This window comes from Oncorhynchus mykiss, chromosome 28, assembly GCF_057628025.1.
Source record: "Oncorhynchus mykiss isolate SJ-2025 chromosome 28, ASM5762802v1, whole genome shotgun sequence".
Classification (NCBI taxonomy): domain Eukaryota; kingdom Metazoa; phylum Chordata; class Actinopteri; order Salmoniformes; family Salmonidae; genus Oncorhynchus; species Oncorhynchus mykiss.
The window spans coordinates 29,165,165-29,188,496 of NC_143049.1; the positions used below are offsets into that span (position 1 = coordinate 29,165,165).

The following is a 23,332-nucleotide window of genomic DNA, read 5'->3' on the forward strand; positions in this document are numbered from 1 at the left end:
TGGCAACCTTGGTTAGGAAGGTTGCCAGGTTAGGACCTCCCACTGCACTCTGGTTAGGACCTCCCACTGCACCCGGCCCACCACAGGAGTCAGGAGTGGTGCACGATGTGCCCGTCTCCGGAGTCTGACCAGAAGACCGCCTCGTTTCCCTCTTTTTCTGAGTCGTTTTTTTGGGTCGCTGCATGGGATCCATTCCGTTGTCCTGGGTGAAAGGCAGAACACAGGATCCGCGTCGCAAAAAACATATTCTTGGTCGTACTGATGGTGAGTTGACGCTGATCTTACATTCAGTAGTTCTTCTCGACTGTATGTAATGAAACCTAAGATGACCTGATGACCTGGTGTACTAATGTCCTGTACTCCCTGTTCACCCACGACTGCGTGGCCACGCACGCCTCCAACTCAATCATCAAGTTTGCGGAAGACACAACAGTGTTAGGCTTGATTACCAACAACGACGAGACGGCCTACAGGGAGGAGGTGAGGGCCCTCGGAGTGTGGTGTCAGGAAAATAACCTCACACTCAACGTCAAAAAAACTAAGGAGATGATTGTGGACTTCAGGAAACAGCAGAGGGAGCACCCCCCTATCCACATCGATGGAACAGTAGTGGAGAGGGTAGCAAGTTTTATGTTCCTCGGCATACACATCACAGACAAACTGAATTGGTCCACTCACACAGACAGCATCGTGAAGAAGGCGCAGCAGCGCCTTTTCAACCTCAGGAGGCTGAAGAAATTTGGTTTGTCACCAAAAGCACTCACAAACTTCTACAGATGCACAATCGAGAGCATCCTGGCGGGCTGTATCACCGCCTGGTACGGCAACTGCTCCGCCCACAACCGTAAGGCTCTCCAGAGGGTAGTGAGGTCTGCATAACGCATCACCGGGGGCAAACTACCTGCCCTCCAGGACACCTACACCACCCGATGTTACAGGAAGGCCATAAAGATCATCAAGGACATCAACCACCCGAGCCACTGCCTGTTCACCCCGCTATTATCCAGAAGGCGAGGTCAGTACAGGCGCATCAAAGCTGGGACCGAGAGACTGAAAAACAGCTTCTATCTCAAGGCCATCAGACTGTTAAACAGCCACCACTAACATTGAGTGGCTGCTGCCAACACACTGACACTGACACTGACTCAACTCCAGCCACTTTAATAATGGGAATTGATGGGAAATGATGTAAATATATCACTAGCCACTTTAAACAATGCTACCTTATATAATGTTACTTACCCTACATTATTCATCTCATACGCATACGTATATACTGTACTCTATATCATCGACTGCATCCTTATATAATACATGTATCACTAGCCACTTTAACTATGCCACTTTGTTTACATACTCACCTCATGTATATACTGTACTCGACTGTATCCTGCCTATGCTGCTCTGTACCATCACTCATTCACATATCCTTATGTACATATTCTTTATCCCCTTACACTGTGTATAAGACAGTAGTTTTGGAATTGTTAGTTAGATTACTTGTTGGTTATTACTGCATTGTCGGAACTAGAAGCACAAGCATTTCGCTACACTCGCATTAACATCTGCTAACCATGTGTATGTGACAAATAACATTTGATTTGATATCCCTACCGGCCAACCCCTCCCTAACCCAGACAACACTAGGCCAATTGCGTATCGCCCCACGGACCTCCCGGTCGGTTACAACAGAGCCTGGGTGCGAACCCAGAGTCTCTGGTGGCACAGCTGGCACTGCAGTACAGCACCCTTAACCACTGCGCCACCCGGGAGGCTATAGCTTATATTTTATTTAAGATAAGACATGAAAGATGCAAGTGACTGACCAATTCCAATGAAGACAGCCTGGAATTCCTTGTCTTTCAGAGAGTTCATTACCTAGTCCCTTCTCTCTGACAACCTGAAAGTGGGCAAGTTAGGGATATTTAGGGTTGAGTTAAATGTGCGTCTGATGTAAGTGAATAATCAGTGACATTCATCACATAAAATACACACAGTGAGGTTCAGAGACAGAGACAATAGGACCATGGTCGGGTAACATTCCTCTGGGGTTCGATAACTACATGGAAAAGACAAATGACACGGCTATGACAGCGGCCTATTTGTTTGTGTTTGTCACTGGTGTAATAGAGTGAAGTTGGGACAACGTCTTCCTTCTCATTTCCCTCACACTCTTTCTCTTAATTAAATTAATTGAGAGGCCATCTTAACGGAATTCATTTCTGGAGATTAATAAAGCCTTGAAGAAAAGGTCAGACGGCAAGAAGCAATAGCTACCTCCCCTCCCTTCATCCCCTCACTCCTGTCTAGCCAACCTCAAGGAATGTTGTCTCTCTCTCTCTTTTATCTCTTTCTTCTCCCCATGCTTCCCTTTCTTCTCTCTCTCCATCTTTCTTTCTCACCCCTCTCCCTCTCCACCTCCATCTATTTCTCTCTCTTACTTTTTATCTCTCTCTCTCTTCCCTTCTTTTCTCTCTCTCTCCATCAAATAAATAAATAATTAGGAATAAATCAAATTAATCACGGTTAGGTGAGCTGGATGACTAGTATTGATTGGCCTTTTTCCTGGCTATGGCATTCAGACAATGACCAGATGGATGCCCCACGCCGGAGGAAGTGTCTGTCACTTAGCTTTCCCCACGGTAGCTTCTAATTGTTTTCTCTGCCCTGTACCTGTTTGTTTAGGGCTTTAGGTTGCTTTTGTCATTATTAATGTCACTGACATTTTCCTGGTGATGGGTGCATAGCTCTTGACAGTGAGAGTGTTGTGTGTGAGCATAGTGTGTCTATGGTTTGGTGTGTGTGTGTGTGTGTGTGTGTGTGTGTGTGTGTGTGTGTGTGTGTGTGTGTGTGTAAGTGGTGAGTGGTGAACCTAAAGAGGACCAGGCTCTGAGGGGTGGCCAGTCCAATTCTGGCTGTGCCGGGTGGAGAATATAAGAGTACATGGACATTAAGGCCAGATCGTTCTTCAAGATGTTCAAACATTGATAGATGACCAGCAAGGTCAAATAATAATAACTGTGGTTATAGAGGGTGCCACAGGTCAGCACCTCAGGAGTAAATGTCAGTTGGCTTTTCATAGCCAAGCACTCAGAGGTCGAGACAGCAGGTGCGGGAGAGAGGGAGCGAGAGAGAGAGAGGGTCGAGAACAACAGGTCTGGGACAAGGTAGCGTGTCCAGTGAACAGGTCAGAGTTCCATAGCCACAGACAAAACAGCAAAAACTTGATCAGCAGCACGACCAGGTGGACTGGGGATGGGGGCAACCAGGAGTCCTCAGGCCAGGTAGATCTGAGGCATGGTCCTATGGCTCAGGTCCTCTGGGAGTGGAGAGAGAGAGAGAGAGAGAGAGAGAGAAAGATACGACCAGGTGGACTGGGGATGGGGGCAACCAGGAGTCCTCAGGCCAGGTAGATCTGAGGCATGGTCCTAGGGCTCAGGTCCTCTGGGAGTGGAGAGAGAGAGAGAGAGAGAGAGAGAGAGAGAGAGAGAGAGAGAGATATGGGAGAATTAGATAGAGCATACTTACACACAGGACACCGGATAACACAGGAGAATTTTACGTGATCCTAGCCCCCCGGCACATAGACTATTGCAGCATAGATACTGGAGGCTGAGTTGGGGGGGAACTATGTCCCTGTCCGACGATACTCCGAGACAGGACCAACCAGGCAGGATATAACCTCACCCACTTTGCTAAAGCACAGCCCCCACACCACTAGAGGGATATCAACAGACCACCAATTTACTACTCTGAGTCAAGGCTGAGTATAGCCCATGAAAGATCTTCTCCACCGCACGAGTGTGACAGGAAGATCACATCAGTGACTCAACCCACTCAAGTGGAGTATAGCAATATAATCCTGGAACGAAGTGACGCACCACTCCTAGCGACGGCATGGAAGAACACTACTAAGCCAGTGACTCAGCCCCCGTAGTACGGTCAGAGGCACAGAATCCCAGTGGAGAGAGGGGAGCTGGCCATGCAAAGACAACAAGGGCGGTTCACCACTACCTGGACCAGACTACACTCAATCATAGAAACTACTGAAGAGATTAATCTTCAGTAAAGATTTATAGATTGAGACCGAATCTGCGTCTCTCAAATGGATAGGCAGACCATTCCACAAAAACTGAGCTCTATAGGAGAAAGCCCTGCCTACAGCTGTTTGTTTAAAAAGTCTCAGGACAATAAGGAGGCCTGGGTCTTGTGACCGTAGTGTACGTGAAGGTATGTACGGCAGGACCAAATCGGAGAGAAAGGTAGGAGCAAGTCCATGTAGTGCTTTGTAGGTTAGCAGTAAAACCATGAAATCACCGAGCATTAACAGGAAGCCAGTGTAGAGAGGCTAGCACTGGAGTAAAATGATCGAATTTTGGGGTTCTAGTCAAGATTCTAGCAGCCGTATTTAGCACTAACTGAAGTTAATTTAATGCTTTATCTGGGTAGCCGGAGAGTAGGGCATTGCAGTAGTCTAATCTAGAAGTGACAAAAGCATGGATTAGTTTTTCTGCATTTGTGGACAAAAATGTTATGAAGATGGAACAAAGCTGCCCTTGAAATATTATTGATATGTTCATTAAGAGTGATTTGGGTCCAGTGTAAAGACGAAGTCTTTCAACGTTTTATTTGAGACTACTGTACAACCATCAAAATGAATTGTCAGCTCAAATAGCAGAGCTCTTTGATTCTTAGGACCTAGAACTTGCATCTCTGTTTAAAACTAGTTCAAAAGTAAAACGTTTCCCGCCATCCACTTCATTATGTCTGAAACACTAGCTTCCAGGGTAAGCAATGTTGGTACTTCATCATCATGTTTCATCAAAATGTACAGCTATGTGTCGTCCGCAAGTGGAAGTTGACATTGTGCTTCCAAATGACATCACCAGAGGTAGAATATATAATAAAAGTAAGTGGTCCTAAAACAGAACCTTGAAGAACACCGAAACTTACGATTGTTTCAGTAGCTGAGTTGAAGTCAAGTAGGTCAAGTCCGACTGGAAGGTTTAGAGGCCATGACTATTTTTGTGAATGTGTCGAGAGATACAGGATTAAAAAACTTGATTGTCTCAATTGATCCTAGGTCCTGGCAGTTCTGGCCAGACTCAGGACAATTGAGTCTTGGAGAAATACCCAGATTCAAATAGGAGTCCGCCATTTGTATTCTAATGATCATGATCTTTTCTTCAAATAAGTTAATTAATTAATCACGCTGAAGTGAAGGCCATGCTCACTTGGGAAATGCTGCCTTTTAGTTAGCTTTGCGACAGTATCAAAAAAATATTTGTTATTGTTTTTATTCTCCTCAATTAGGTTGGAAAAGTAGGGTAATCAAGCAGCTGTGAGGGCTCTTTGATATTACACGGTACTGTCTTTCCAAGCTAGTCAGAAGACTTCCAGTTTGGTGTAGTGCCATTTCTGTTCTAATTTTCTGGAAGCTTGCTTCCAAGCTTACAGATTATTTGTTGTGATTGCAAATGTAACAAGATGGTAACAAGATGGCGGTCAGATAGTCCAGGAATATGAGGAAAAACATTTAGATCCAGAATTATTTATTCCACGGGACAAAACTAGACCCAGGGTATGTGTAGGTCTGAAAACACGTTGGACAAACTCCACTGAGCCGATGATGGCTCCGAAAGCCTTTCAACAAAAATGTGAATATTATCTGCCATGACTATGAGGTTGGATAGGAATTCCGGGAACTCAGTGAGGAACACTGTATACAGCCCAGGAGGCCTGAAACAGTATCTATAAAAAGTGATTTAGAAGGCTGCGTAGATTTCATGACATGAAGCTCAAAAGACGAAAACACTTTTTTTTGTGTAAATGAGCCCTGTCTATGTTGATAGATGAGATGACAGCACCCCTCAAGCTTGGATGGAGTCCGACACTCATCAGCAGGCCAGGCTTGATCCTGTTTTTAGGGGAGTCCCAGAAAGAGGACCAGTTATGCACACATTTTATCTTTTAGGAGGGGCAGAAAACTATTTTCAACCAGCGATGCCAACACATCCTTCTAGCTAAGTTACACGCTGAAGTTATGTTGCTCTTGGTGACCTCTGACTGTTTCATCCTAACATTGTTGGTGCTGATGTGGATAACAATATCCCGTGACAATATGTCGTGACTTTACTTTCATTTATCTGATTACTGTTATTTTTTTCCCTTCTTATGGCTGGGGGGCAGTATTGAGTAGCTTGGATGAATAAGTTGCCCAAACTAAACGGCCTGCTCCTCAGTCTCAGTTGCTAGTATATGCATATTATTAATAGTATTGGATAGAAAACACAAGTTTCCAAAACTGTCAAAATATTGTCTGTGAGTATAACAGAACTGACATTGCAGGCGAAACCCTGAGGAAAATCAAGCCAGGAAGTGGCTTCTATTTTGAAAACTCCATGTTCCATAGCCTGCCTTTGCTCCATTTAAAGGGATATCAACCAGATTCATTTTCCTATCGCTTCCTCAAGGTGTCAATAGTCTTTAGACATAGTTTCAGGCTTTTATTTAGAAAAATTAGCGAGAAAGATAACATCGCGTCATTGTATGGCCGGGTGCCAGCAGTGTTTTTTATGTGTAACAGAGTTTGGGCAGCCATTGCCTTTCCCTCTCCTACTGAAAAAGATAGTTGCGGTTGATATATTATTGATTATATATTTTAAAAACAACCTGAGGATTGATTATAAAAAACGTTTGACATGTTTCTGTGGACATTATGGATACTATTTGGAATTTGTCTGCGTTGTCGTGACCGCTCTTTCCTGTGGATTTCTGAACATAATGCGCCAAACAAACAGAGGTATTTTGGATATAAAAATAATCTTTATGGAACAAAAGGAACATTTATTGTGTAACTGGGAGTCTCGTGAGTGAAAACATCCGAAGATCATCAAAGGTAAAGGATTAATTTAATTGCTTTTCTGATTTTTGTGACCAAGCTACTTGATGCTAGGTGTACAAACATAAAAATAGTGCCCCCTAGCTTAAAGAGGTTAACGGGATGGCAGACATAAGAAGTTAATCCATGTCTGTAGCCATGAAGTGCTTCGAACAGCTGGTCATGGCTCACACCATTATCCCAGAAACCCTAGACCCACTCAAATTTGTATACCGCCCAAAAGATCCACAGATGATGCAATCTCTATTGCACTGTTCTTTTCCACCTGGACAAAAGGAACACCTATGTGAGAATGCTGTTCATTGACTACAACTCAGCGTTCAACACCATAGTGCCCTCAATGCTCATCAATAAGCTAAGGACCCTGGGACTAAACACCTCCCTGGATCTTGGACTTCCTGACGGGCTGGCCCCAGGTGGTAAGGGAAGGTAACTACACATCTGCCATGCTGATCCTCAACACAGGGGCCCCTCAGGTGTGCGTGCTCAGTCCCCTCCTGTACTCCCTGTTCACTCATGACTGCACGGCCAGGCAACACCATCATTACATTTGTCGATGACACAATAGTGGTAGGCCTGATCACCGCCCACGACGAGACAGCTTATAGGGAGGAGGTCAGAGACCTGGCCATGTGGTGCCAGGACAACAACCTCTGTACTGGTACCCCCTAGTATATAGTCTCACTATTGTTATTTTACTGCTGCACTTTAATGACTTGTTAATTTTATTTCACAGCATACAATGACATTCAAGAGGATTCTGTGCTTCCAACTTTGTGGCAACAGTTTGGAGAAGGCCCTTTCCTGTTTCAGCATGACAATGCCCTCGTGCACAAAGCGAGGTCCATACAGAAATGGTTTGTCAAGATCAGTGTGGAAGAACTTGACTTGTCTGCACAGAACCCTGACCTCAATCCAATCGAACACCTTTGGGATGAATTGGAACGCTGACTGCGAGCCAGGCCTAAACGCCCAACATCAGTGCCTGACATCTCTACTGCTTTTGTGGCATTGGAAGCATGTTCCTACATGTAGTGGAAAGCCTTCCCCAGAAGTGTGGAGGCGGTTAAAGCAGCAAATGGTGGACCAACTCCATATTAATGCCCATGATTTTGGAATGAGATGTTCGACGAGCAGGTGTCCACATACTTTTAGTCATGTAATGTATCTACTTCAATTACGTCCTTACCCCTGCACATCGACTCGGTACTGGTACCCTGTGTATATAGCCAAATTACCGTTACTCACTGGAAATTAGCGATACTAATTGAGCCCATCTACCTCAAACCTCCAATATATGCCTGTTAATTGAACACAGTGATGTCATACCCCAGTCTGGCCAGGTAGGAGGCACAGTTGACGGTCACCGCCAATCATAGCGATCTTGACATGAAAGCTGTCCAACATCTGATCTAGAGGCAGCAGGTCAGGATTACGAACCTCAGGAATTACCATCTTGCTGTAAACCTGGAATGAAAAACAACAGAATGTCTAAATGTTAAAGCAAAAATGGTGAAGGAGAAAAATAAAAAAAATTGTACAGTATCCTTTTCAGGGCAGGGAGAAGTTAATATGGACTTGACATTTATGGTTGTCTCATTGGACAAAGGTCAAAGCCCTGTGTGGGCTGGGGTTTTAATGTGAGGGCATTCCAAAAGAGGAATAGCACATTATTATGTGACATTTGACAAGAGAGGAATTGACCAGCTGAAATGTAACAAAATTATTACAGTCAATCTTTAAACCCACGGGTACTTATTGAGATGGAGGACTGATGCTTTTGGTGGTGGGTCTGTGTTGAGCCATGCTACCACACCTGCAGTTATTGCAGTTATGATAGTTTACAGTATCATAATTGTATTTACAAGGGAACCTCTGACACAATATGGTAATTGTTTTTATGTGGATGCTATGATAATGGAACCTTAATTAATTATTCACAGCTACAGAATGTGAGCTGAATAGCCTGGATATCGGACAAGTAAGGTCGTCTAAATTAAATACACTACATGACCAAAAGTATGTGGACACCTGCTCGTCGAACTGCTAATTCCAAAATCATGGATATAAATATGGAGTTGGTCCGCCCTTTGCTGCTATAACAGCATCCACTCTTCTGTGAAGGCTTTCCACTAGATGTTGGAACATTGTTGAGGGGACTTGCTTCCATTCAGTCACGAGCATTAGTGAGGTCGGGCACTGATGTTGGGCGAAATAGTCCTGGCTTGCAGTTGGCGTTCTAATTCATCCCAAAAGGTGTTCGATGTGGTTGAGGTCAGGGCTCTGTTGTTGCTCCTAGACGTTTCCACTTCACAATAACAGCATTTACAATTGACCGGGGTAGCTCTAGCAGGGCAGAAATTTGACAAACTAACTTGTTGGAAAGGTGGTATCCTATGACAGTTATACGTTGAAAGTCACTGAGCTCTTCAGTAAGGCCATTCTACCGCCAATGTTTGTTTACGGAGATTGTTTGTCTATGGCTTTGTGCTTGATTTTATACACCTGTCAGCAACGGATGTGGATGAAATGTCTGAATTCACTAATTTGAAGGGGTGTCCAAATACTTTTGTATATATGGTGTATTTTCAGAATGTTGGGTATTAAATTGACTCTTTCTCCTGTACCTACTGTATAGGGATCCCTGTGTACTGTAGGCATCCCACTCTCTCCCTCACTGTTTACACTGTTTACCTGGGCAGGCTGGGATGTCCTGTGACACCTAATGGGATTTGGTGCTCACAGAAGCCCTTTGTTTCCAACTAACTTCAATCGAGGCAATGCCCTTTTCTCCTGTATTGGAGGACTAACCTGAGGAGCGAGTGTGTGTGTTTATGTGTGTGTGTTCATGTGTGTGTGCCTGTATTATGTGTGTCTATTTATGATTATGTGTGTTAGAGAAAGAGAGAGAGTGAGAGTGTGTTTGTGTGTAGGTCTGTGTGTACGTGCGTGCACGTGCTCGCGTGTGTGTGTGTTTATATGGGTGCATGTGCGTGTGTTTGTGGAGGCAGGATTGTGATAGCCCTCTCAGAAGGGGTTATCTAATCATGAGTTTGATAAACATCTGTGACCTTTAGCATTTAGGAAGAGAGGAGCTGTCACTCTGATGGAGACACGCGCATTTTACAACCCAGAGAAGGAAGGAGTGGGACTGGGGAGAGGAGGAAGGGGGACAGGGAAGAGAGGGAGGACAGGGAAGAGAGAAAGGAAGCAGATGGGGGAGAGAGTGACTGAGTGTTTTTTTCCCAACTAAAACAATACAGGACAGGGAGCAGTAGTTGTTATATCAGGACCATCGGTACAGTTTGACTTGATTCACTCCTTTATATTACCAGGTGAGTTGACTGAGAATACATTGTCATTTACAGCAACAACCTGGCAATGCTTCACAGATTGTACTAATAGTGTAGCTGAAAGTTCTTAGCCTGGGTACCAGTATGTTTGTGCCAACAGTCCACTCCTTTTCATGCCAAACAGCTCTGGATTTCAGCCTACATAGTTCTGGGCTAGAACAAAAATGTGCAAATGTGTTCTCTTTCTATTTTTTTTTTGCAGTTCAATACTGAGGTCAAAAGTATGCATCTCTCTTGCCAAAATGCAATACATTACCTCAACAGCAAACTGCTGCAGGCCCCCAATGTTGATGGGTCCTTCCTCGGAGGCAAAGAGGTTGCAGCCCCCCACACAGAGCTCCTACGTGGGGCCCACCATCCCACACAGCCCATCAGCCTCACGAAGTTGTCCGATAGGATGGCCTTGGCCGCCCCATAGTAGTTTGACACATACAAACACAGACACATATTGATATTGAAGCAACATAGTGAGCTGAAGAAAGGGTCAAGGTTCAATTGTTCAATTTATGTAGTATAATAAGTAGTTCAGAATGAATGTTCAAATCAGCATTGTCTTTGAGTTTGACGGTATACAATGGCTATATATATATATTTGTAGGTGTTTTGACACAGACTGTAAATCAGAGACAGTCACGTGGGAGAGAAACAGTGGGAACGGTTGGGAGTCGCATATGTGACTATGCTGGGGAATGTTACCACTACACAACGGCTCTGCACTCAGGTATACAATGTCAATGTATACCTATTACTGTATGTACATTATCACCAAGACCCAGTGAGAAATAGGTTTCTTGCCTTGTTTGAGATGCTGGGGATGAAGGCCTTGATGTCCAAGTTGGTGAGGCAGCTCTTCTAGCATGGTGCATCAGCACATTTCAGACACCTGTGGGGATGAATACATGATTACATTCCCAATATACCAATCACCTGATATTGATTCATTTCTCTGTTATGATATGCCACAATTATAAGGAACAGGCATCCATTTTTACATCAAAAGTTAAGGCACATAGGATACCACCCACCTCCCTGTATCACTACAATGGAAAGGCCTAACTACATTGAGGCTGTAAAGAGTTACGAATCCATCCGGCAGTCCTGATTGGACGAAAGAGGCATGGCGTGTCACTGTCTATGCTAACTTAATGATTTGTCCCTTTGTCTCCGTGGAGACAGCGGGGTCGGAAAACAAACGGCTGACTGATGATCGGTACGTCCTCGCCACCATGTATCTCTGCACCAACCGAGAGAGAGGGAAGACTAATACTTGTTATAAATACTGATGACTCCATAATGGCGGCAGAGACGCCATATTGGTAGACAACAACATGCCGCCACTAAATTATACATGGGCTAATTTGGCAGGGCCTGATTAAATATTCATGAAGTAACAAAATGGATGCAGTGCTGCGAGACCTGTCTACAAATGTCAAGACCTCAGAGAGATTGAAAGAGAGAGAAAGAAAGCAGGGGGCGGGATTTAGCATCCTCTGTGAAGCTTGTTTTCTGTTTTCCTTGTTGAACTAGTCAACGTAAACAGACTTAACAAATGGACAGATGTTGGTGAGGTAAATTAGGTGTTTTTTGTTGCTTTAATTAATTGACGTTTCTCTTTTTCCTCATATTTTCTTTTTCCTCATCAAATGAAGATGCATCACTTTCAAAGTTAACACGAGAAAACTGACAGATGAGAGATCCTCTCAATCCCTTTATTTCTCTTTACCTTTCCCTCTCTCAGCCTCTCTCTCTCCCTCTCTCTTTCACCCTCTCTCTCCCTCTCTCTTTCACCCTCTCTCTCCCTCTCTCTTTCACCCTCTCTCTCCCTCTCTCTCCCTCTCTCTTTCACCCTCTCTCAGCCTCTCTCTTTAACCCTCTCTCATCCTCTCTCTTTCACCCTCTCTCAGCCTCTCTTTCACCCTCTCTCAGCCTCTCTCTTTCACCCTCTCTCTCCCTCTCTCGTTCACCCTCTCTCTTTCACCCTCTCTCTCCCTCTCTCGTTCACCCTCTCTCTTTCACCCTCTCTCTCCCTCTCTCTCCCTCTCTCTTTCACCCTCTCTCAGCCTCTCTCTTTAACCCTCTCTCATCCTCTCTCTTTCACCCTCTCTCAGCCTCTCTTTCACCCTCTCTCAGCCTCTTTCTTTCACCCTCTCTCTCCCTCTCTCGTTCACCCTCTCTCTTTCACCCTCTCTCTCCCTCTCTCGTTCTATCACTTACGCTTTTCTGACCAGCAGCCTGTAAGCTCTCCAAGTGTCAAGTGAAAATAACGCACAGGCAATCCTATTTGATCATGATTGGTAAATGTCCCGCGGCAGTGTGTGCCAGGATCTAGAGTACCACTAACAAAGGGTCTCTTCCTGAACAGCTCTGAGCTCACCTATGTTTTTTCAGGCCTGGCGGCCATGATTAAAGGCCCAAGCACAGACTTCCAAATGCATCCTTAATCACATTAAAAAGGAGATGGAAAATGTGTACCCACAAAATCTGTAGTTTGATGTCTTGTCTAGAATTAGACTTTTGTAGTGTACCTGTTATGAGTGCTCAATTAGCATGTAGACGTGGGACTGGAATTCACAATGATGACTTTGTGATCACAGCTTGGTTCAATGTCTGTACATTTACACAGACTTTTCAACTCCCTCAACGTAAACTCCTTATGTTGAACGTCAAATGAAATCATCCCAGCTCAGACAAACACGAAGTTGTTCCCTTTCTGAACTATAATTGGTTAGTCTCATTGGGATATGAACAACACACGACTATCACCAACACAAACAGCCCTGAGCAGAAACATAAACAAATGCTATCCCAAACTAGCCAGGGAGAAAACCAAGACTAAGACAGCGTCATAAAAACGACAGAAAAGTGTCCACCCTTAAGGCGGCACTAAATCTCAGCACACCACGGTAATATCACTAAATCTCAGCACACCACGGTAATATCACTCATCTCAGCACACCACGTTAATATCACTCATCTCAGCACACCACGGTAATATCACTCATCTCAGCACACCACGTTAATATCACTCATCTCAGCACACCACGGTAATATCACTCATCTCAGCACACCACGGTAATATCACTAATTCTCAGCACACCACGGTAATATCACTCATCTCAGCACACCACGTTAATATCACTCATCTCAGCACACCACGTTAATATCACTCATCTCAGCACACCACGTTAATATCACTCATCTCAGCACACCACGGTAATATCACTCATCTCAGCACACCACGTTAATATCACTCATCTCAGCACACCACGGTAATATCACTAAATTCAGCACACCACGGTAATATCACTCATCTCAGCACACCACGGTAATATCACTAATTCTCAGCACACCACGGTAATATCACTCATCTCAGCACACCACGTTAATATCACTCATCTCAGCACACCACGGTAATATCACTCATCTCAGCACACCACGTTAATATCACTCATCTCAGCACACCACGTTAATATCACTCATCTCAGCACACCACGGTAATATCACTAATTCTCAGCACACCACGGTAATATCACTCATCTCAGCACACCACGGTAATATCACTCATCTCAGCACACCACGTTAATATCACTAAATCTCAGCACACCACGTTAATATCACTCATCTCAGCACACCACGGTAATATCACTCATCTCAGCACACCACGTTAATATCACTCATCTCAGCACACCACGTTAATATCACTCATCTCAGCACACCACGTTAATATCACTCATCTCAGCACACCACGGTAATATCACTCATCTCAGCACACCACGTTAATATCACTCATCTCAGCACACCACGGTAATATCACTAAATCTCAGCACACCACGGTAATATCACTCATCTCAGCACACCACGGTAATATCACTAATTCTCAGCACACCACGGTAATATCACTCATCTCAGCACACCACGTTAATATCACTCATCTCAGCACACCACGGTAATATCACTCATCTCAGCACACCACGTTAATATCACTCATCTCAGCACACCACGTTAATATCACTCATCTCAGCACACCACGGTAATATCACTAATTCTCAGCACACCACGGTAATATCACTCATCTCAGCACACCACGGTAATATCACTCATCTCAGCACACCACGTTAATATCACTAAATCTCAGCACACCACGTTAATATCACTCATCTCAGCACACCACGTTAATATCACTCATCTCAGCACACCACGGTAATATCACTCATCTCAGCACACCACGTTAATATCACTCATCTCAGCACACCACGGTAATATCACTAATTCTCAGCACACCACGGTAATATCACTCATCTCAGCACACCACGGTAATATCACTCATCTCAGCACACCACGTTAATATCACTAAATCTCAGCACACCACGTTAATATCACTCATCTCAGCACACCACGTTAATATCACTCATCTCAGCACACCACGGTAATATCACTCATCTCAGCACACCACGTTAATATCACTCATCTCAGCACACCACGTTAATATCACTCATCTCAGCACACCACGGTAATATCACTCATCTCAGCACACCACGGTAATATCACTCATCTCAGCACACCACGTTAATATCACTCATCTCAGCACACCACGTTAATATCACTCATCTCAGCACACCATGTTAATATCACTCATCTCAGCACACCACGTTAATATCACTCATCTCAGCACACCACGGTAATATCACTCATCTCAGCACACCACGGTAATATCACTCATCTCAGCACACCATGTTAATATCACTCATCTCAGCACACCACGTTAATATCACTCATCTCAGCACACCACGTTAATATCACTCATCTCAGCACACCACGTTAATATCACTCATCTCAGCACACCACGTTAATATCACTCATCTCAGCACACCATGTTAATATCACTCATCTCAGCACACCACGTTAATATCACTCATCTCAGCACACCACGGTAATATCACTCATCTCAGCACACCACGGTAATATCACTCATCTCAGCACACCATGTTAATATCACTCATCTCAGCACACCACGTTAATATCACTCATCTCAGCACACCACGTTAATATCACTCATCTCAGCACACCACGTTAATATCACTCATCTCAGCACACCACGTTAATATCACTCATCTCAGCACACCACGGTAATATCACTCATCTCAGCACACCACGTTAATATCACTCATCTCAGCACACCACGTTAATATCACTCATCTCAGCACACCATGTTAAAATCACTCATCTCAGCACACCACGTTAATATCACTCATCTCAGCACACCACGGTAATATCACTCATTTCAGCACACCACGGTAATATCACTCATCTCAGCACACCACGGTAATATCACTCATCTCAGCACACCACGGTAATATCACTCATCTCAGCACACCACGTTAATATCACTCATCTCAGCACACCACGTTAATATCACTCATCTCAGCACACCATGTTAATGTCACTCATCTCAGCACACCACGTTAATATCACTCATCTCAGCACACCACGGTAATATCACTCATCTCAGCACACCACGGTAATATCACTCATCTCAGCACACCATGTTAATATCACTCATCTCAGCACACCACGTTAATATCACTCATCTCAGCACACCACGTTAATATCACTCATCTCAGCACACCACGTTAATATCACTCATCTCAGCACACCACGGTAATATCACTCGACTACAGCCTCCATCACAGAGTGGTAGCTATAGATAAGCCCCCCGAGCTACACACACACACACTACAGGTAAACCCCCTAGCTTCCCCCTGTGTCTGTCTCAGGACGTCTGATTGATGTCTTCTAACCGTCGCCTCCAGTCTTCTGCATTATTAACCAAACAACCAGGGAATCTCCTCAAACATCACCACTCCAGGGTACCAGACTTTATCTAACCAATCAGAGACACAACAGCCTCCAGTCAGAGTCATAAGCGTTGTCCTGGATCTGGGTGACACAGCATATTCACCTGATATCCTACAGCACATTCACTTGTGATATTGATCTAATCTTCTAGAAGTTGTCAATAACTGAGGGACACTACCAGAGGACATTGGTCTAAAAATAATCCTAAATTACACACTGAACAAAAACATATCCGCAACATGCAACAATTTCAAAGATTACGATGAGTTATAGTTCATATAAGGAATTCAGTCAATTGAAATAAATGCATTAGGCCCTAATCTATGGATTTCACATGACTGGGAATACAGATATGCACCTGTTGGTCACAGATACCTAAAGAAAGAAAAGGTAGATGTGTAGATCAGAAAATCAGTCAGTATCTGGTGACTACCATTTGCCTCATGCAGGGGGGCACATCTCCTTCGCTTACAGTTGATCAGGCTGTTGATTGTGGCCTGTGGAACGTTGTCCCTCTCCTCTTCAATGGCTGTGTGAAGTTGCTGGATATTGGCGGGAACTGGAACAAGCTGTCGTACACCTCGATCCAGAGCATCCCAAATGTGCTCGATGGGTGACATGTCTGGTGACCATGCAGGCCTTGGAAGAACTGGGACATTTTCAGCTTCCAGGAATTGTGTACAGATCCTTGCGACATGGGGCCATGTGTTATCATGCTGAAACATGAGGTGATGTTGGTGGATGAATGGCACGACAATGGGCCTCAGGATCTCATCATGGTATTTCTGTGCATTCAAATTGCCAATCAATAAAACGCAATTGTGTGCAATGTCCGTAGCTTATGACTGCCCATACCATAACCCCACCACCACTATGGGTCACTCTGTTCACAACGTTCACATAGACAAACCGCTCGCCCACACAGCGCCATACACAGTGTCTGCCATCTGCCAGGTACAGTTGAAACCGGGATTCATCCGTGAAGAGCACACTTCTCCAGCGTGCCAGTGGCAATCGAAGTTGAGCACTTGCCCACTGAAGTCGGTTATGATGCTGAACTGCAGTCAGGTAAAGACCCTGGTGAGGATGACTAGCACGCAGATGAGCTTACCAGAGACGGTTTCTGACAGTTTGTGCAGAAATTATTTGGTTGTGGAAATCCACAGATTCATCAGCTCCGGGTGGCTGGTCTCATACAATCCCGCAGGTGAAGAAGCCGGATGTAGAGGTCCTGGGCTGGCATAGTTACACATGGTCTACGGTTCTGAGGCTGGTTGGATGTACTGCTGAATTCTCTAAAACGACATTGGCTAATGGTAGAGAAATTAACATTCAGTTCTCTGGCAACAGCTATGATGGACATCCTGCAGTCAGCATGACAATTGCATACTCCCTCAAAACTTGAGACATCTGTAGCATTGTGTTGCGTGACAAAGCTGCACATTTTAGAGTGGCCTTTTATTGTCCCCAGCACAAGGTGCACCTGTGTAATGATCATGCTTTTAAATCAGCTTCTTAATATGCCACACCTGTCACGTGGATGGATTATCTTGGCAAAGGAGAAATGCTCACTAACAGACTAACTTTACAACTTCCAGCGCTATCACCACATATTACCCTCTACCTACCCTATGCATCTAAAAAAAAAAACGCTTCTCTTTCCTCTTTCCTGTGAACACAACAATCAAACAATTCTAGACGTGTCTTCTCCTTGTTCTCTTTAATTCTGCAACCTGTTCTATTATTTATGGTGACTTTGTTTTCAGGTCTTAAATGTGTGCTAAATGAGCCACAGAGGGAGGTCAACTGGCCCCTGGCCACACCATTACACCATTACACATTCATCTCAGGCTCCCGCATTAGACTCAGACACCTTGTTAGCTTCCCATTGTGGCTCCATCTCCATCTGTCAGTTATGCTAGAGAGATCAGTTCTCAATCCACAGCATTCGGCTACAGTATGTCGCTCTTCCGCACCTGCGTTGGAAAGTTGCAGAGCCACAGCGCTGTTTGTCAGACCAGGGGACATCCCGGAAATCGACAGTTTGGCCTAAAAACTAATATGACCGCTCTATAGAGAGGGGAGACTCTCACAAACACAACTTCTATTTGTGAGAGGTATTGACATGTTGAATGCACTGAGTCCCCAAGTCCAGAACAGACTATGGGAGGTGCACAGTACTACATAGAGCCATGACTACATGGAACTCTATTCCACATAAATTAACTAATGCAATCAGTACAATTTGATTAAAAAAACAGAGAAAAATACACATTATAGACCAGCGGGGACTGTGAAGCAACACAAACATAGGCACTGACACATGCATACAAACACACGATAACATAAGCACTATACACACACATACACATTGTATCGTGGATATGTGGTAGCAGAGTAGGGGCCTGAGGGTACACACTTAATATGTTGTGAAATCTGTTGCTCTTCCTAGAGCTGGCATCCCGGCCAAACTGCCCAGTCAGGGGAGAAGGAACTTGGTCAGGGAGGTGACCAAAACATTGTAATATTTAAAGAAATGTAGAACTGCCTTAATTTTGCTGGACCCGAGGAAGAGTACCTGTTGCCTTGGAAGCAGCTAATGGGGGATCCATAATAAATGCAATAAAAACACGATGGTGTTCTCCTTCTTGCTCTCATCTGGACTCATCTAAGGGTAACCCAAACAAATAAATGGAAGTACGGAGATAGTTTTGTGCCAACAAAAATAAGGGCTTAAACATGTGTAAAAAAAAAATATATATATATATATATATACAGTACATTCAAGAAAGTATTCAGACCCCTTGACTTTTTCCAAATTGTATTATATTACAGCCCTATTCTAAAATGGATTCAATACAAATTGTACTTCATCAGTCAACACACAATAACCCATTATCACGAAGCAAAAACAGTTTTTTATACATTTGTGCAAAGTTATTTAAAAAACTACACAGAAATAGATTATTTATGTAAGTATTCAGACCTATGCTATGAGACTCGAAAATGAGATCAGGTGCATCTTGTTTCCATTGATCATCCTTCAGATGTTTCTACAACTGGATTGGAGTCCGCCTGTGGTAAATTCAAATGATTGGACATGATTTGGAAAGGCACACAACTCTCTATATAAGGTCCCACAGTTGACAGTCATGTCAGAGCAAAAACCAAGCCATGAGGTCGAAGGAATTGTCTGTAGATCACCGAGACAGGAATGTGTGGAGGCACAGATCTGGAAAAGGGTACCAACAAATTTCTGCAGCATTGAAGGCCCCCAAGAACACAGCCTCCATAGTTTGAAACCACCAAGACTCTTCCTAGAGCTGGCCTCCCGGCCAAACTGAGAAATCAGGGGTGAAGGGCCTTGGTCAGGGAGGTGACCAAGAACTCGATGGTCACCCTGATAGAGCTTCAGAGTTCCTCTGTGGAGTTGGGAGAACCTTCGAGAAGGACAACCTTCTCTGCATCACTCCACCAATCAGGCGTTTATGGTAGAGTGGCCAGACGGAAGCCACTCCTCAGTAAAAGTCACATGACAGGTCGCTTGGAGTTTGCGAAAAAACAAACACCTAAAGACTCTCAGACCATGAGAAACAAGATTCTCTGGTTTGATGAAACCAAGATTGAACTCTGGCCTGAATTCCAAGAATCACGTCTGGAGAAAACCTGGCACCATCCCTACGGTGAAGCATGGTGGTGGCAGTATCATGCTGTGGGGATGTTTTTCAGCAGCAGGGACTGGGAGAGTAGTCAGGATCGAGGGAAAGATGAACGGAGCAAAGTACAGAGAGATCCTTGACAAAAATCTGCTCTAGAGCGCTCAGGACCACCGACTTGGGCGAAGGTTCACCTTCCAACAGGACAACGACCCTAAGCACACAGCCAAGACAACACGGGAGTTGCTTTGGGACAAGTCTCAAAATGTCCTTGAGTGGCCCAGCCAGAGCCCGGACTTGAACCATATCGAACATCTCTGGATAGACCTGAAAATAGCTGTGCAGTGACACTCTCCATCCAATCTGACAGAGCTCGAGAGGATCTGCAGAGATTAATGGGAGAAACTCCCCAAAAACAGGTGTGCCAAGCATGTAGCATCATACCCAAGAAGACTCTAGGCTGTAATCGCTGTTAAAGATGCTTCAACAAAGTACTGAGTAAAGGGTTTGAATACTTATGTAAATGAATATTTCAACAACAACAAAAAATTATACATTTGAAAAATTTCTCAAAACTTGTTTTTGCTTTGTAATTATGGGGTATTGAGTGTAGATTGATGAGGGGGATTTTTGAAAATCAATTTCAGAATAAGACTAAGGTAACAAAATGTGGAAAAAGTGAAGGGATCTGAGTACTTTCCGAATGCACTGTATGTACAGTACTACTCAAAAATGTGGACACACCTACTAATTGAAGGGTTTTTCTTTATTTGTACTATTTTCTACATTGTAGAATAATAGTGAAGACATCAAACTATGAAATAACACATATGTAATCATGTAGTAAACAATAAAGTGTTAAACAAATCTCCAACTGCTCTTAAACACAGTAAAACTAAATGCATGCTCTTCAAGCGATCGCTGCCCACACCTGCCCGCCCGCCCAGCATCACTACTCTGGACGGTTTTGACTTAGAATATGTGGACAACTACAAATACCTAAGTGTCTGGTTAGACTGTAAACTCTCCTTCCAGACTCACATTAAGCATCTCCAATCCAAAATTAAATCTAGAATCAGCTTCCTATTTCGCAACAAAGCATCCTTCACTCATGTTGCCAAACATACCCTCGTAAAACAGACTATCCCACCGATCCTTGACTTCGGCGATGTCATTTACACTCTACTCAGAAAATTGGATGCAGTCCATCACAGTGCCATCCGTTTTGTCACCAAAGCCCCATATACTACCCACCATTGCGACCTGTATGCTCTCGTTGGATGGCCCTCGCTTCATATTTGTCGACAAACCCACTGGCCCCAGGTCATCTATAAGTCTTTGCTAGGTAAAGCCCCGCCTTATCTCAGCTCACTGGTCACCATAGCAGCACCCACCCGTAGCACGCGCTCCAGCAGGTATATTTCACTGGTCACCCCCCAAAGCCAATTCCTCCTTCGGCCGCCTTTCCTTCCAGTTCTCTGCTGCCAATGACTGGAACGAACTGCAAAAACCACTGAAGCTGGAGATCCATATCTCCCTCACTAGCTTTAAGCACCAGCTGTCAGAGCAGCTCATAGATCACTGCACCTGTACATAGCCCACCAGTAATTAGCCCATCCAACTACCTCATCCCCATACTGTTATCTATTTTATTTATTTTGCTCCCTTGCACCCCAGTATCTCTATTTGTACACTCATCTTCTGCACATCTATCACTCCAGTGTTTAATTGCTATATTGTAATTATTTTGCCACTATGGCCGATTTATTGCCTTACCTCTGTTATCCTACCTCATTTGCACGCACTGTATATAGACTTTTTCTATTGTATTATTGACTGTATGTTTGTTTATTCCATATTCAACTCTGTGTTGTTGTTTGTGTTGCACTGCTTTGGTTTATCTTGGCCAGGTCGCAGTTGTAAATGAGAATTTGTTCTCAACTAGCCTACCTGGATAAAAAATATAAAAAAATAAATAATATTTGGGATTCTTCAAAGTAGCCACCCTTTGCCTTGACAACAGCTTTGTAAGGCATTTCAATTAACAGGTGTGATTTGTTAAGGTAATTTGTGGAATTTCTTTCCTTCTTAATGCGTTTGAGCCAATCAGTTGTGTTGTGACAAGGTAGGATTGGCACACAGAGGTTAGCTAGTCCTATTGAGTAAAGACCAAGTCCATATTATGGCAAGAACAGCTCAAATAAGCAAAGAAAAATGACAGTCCATCATTACTTAGAGACATGCAGGTTAGTCAAGAACTTGTAAAGTTTCTTCAAGTGCTGATGCAAAAACCATCTACCTCTATGATGAAACTGGCTCTCATGAGGATGGCCACAGGAAAGGAAGACCCCGAGTTACCTCTGCTGCCGAGGAGAAGTTCATTAGAGTTACCAACCTCAGAAATTGGCAGTTAACTGCACTTCAGATTGCAGACCAAATAAATGATTCACAGAGTTCAAGTAACAGACACATCTCAACATCAACTGTTCAGAGGAGACTCCGTGAATCAGGCCTTCATGGTCGAATCCCTGCAACGACACCACTACTAAAGGACACCAAAACTAAGAAGAGACTTGCTTGGGCCAAGAAACACGAGCAATGGATACTAGACCGGTGGAAATCTGTCCTTTGTTCTGATGAGTCAAAATGTGACATTTTTGGTTCCAACCGCTGTGTCTTTGTGAGACGCAGTGAAGGAAAATGAATTATCTCTGCATGTGTGGTTCCCACTGTGAAGCATGGAGGAGGAGCTGCGATGGTGTTGGGGGTACTTTGCTGGTGACACTGTCAGTGATTTATTTAGAATTCACGCACACTTAACCAGCATGGCTACCATAGTATTCTGCAGCGATACACCATCCCATCTGGTTTGAGCTTAGTGGGTCTATCATTTGTTTTCAACAGGACAATGACCCAAAACACACCTCCAGGCTGTGTAAGGGCTATTTAACCAAGAAGGAGAGTGATGTAGTGCTGTATCAGATGACCTGGCCTACACAATCACCCGACCTCAACCCTATTGAGATGTTTTGGGATGAATCGGACTGCATAGTGAAGGAAGAACAAACAACAAGTGCTCAGCATATATGGGAACTCCTTCAAGACTGTTGGAAAAGCATCCCAGGTGACTACCTCATGGAGCTGGTTCAGAGAATACCAAGAGTGTGTAAAGTTGTCATCAAGGCAAAGGTTGGCTACTTTGAAGAATCTCAAATATAAAATGCTTTCATCAAAATGCCCACTCAAGACAAATCTTCAAACTGTCAAGTCAGCTTACCAAGGTATTTACAAGCAGCACAGAAATGTAATCATCCACATGTATTGATTACATCTTTACTAATGCTACAGATATCTGCTCTAAAACAGTATCCAAATCCATTGGATGTAGTGATCATAATGTAATAGCCATATCTAGGAAAACCAAAGTTCCAAAGACTGGGCCTAATATAGTGTATAAGACGTCATACATTAAGTTTCATAGTGATTCCTTTGTTTAAGATGTAAATAATATTTTCTGGTCTGTGGTGTTTAATGCGGAGCAACCAGACACTGCAAGCAATAAGACA

The 23,332-nt window shown here is 43.9% G+C and overlaps 1 pseudogene; it reads right to left on the reverse strand.

Annotated features, from left to right (window-relative positions):
- LOC110508200 (dihydropyrimidine dehydrogenase [NADP(+)]-like) overlaps positions 1-23,332 on the reverse strand; it is a 170,285-nt pseudogene that overhangs the window by 123,802 nt on the left and 23,151 nt on the right.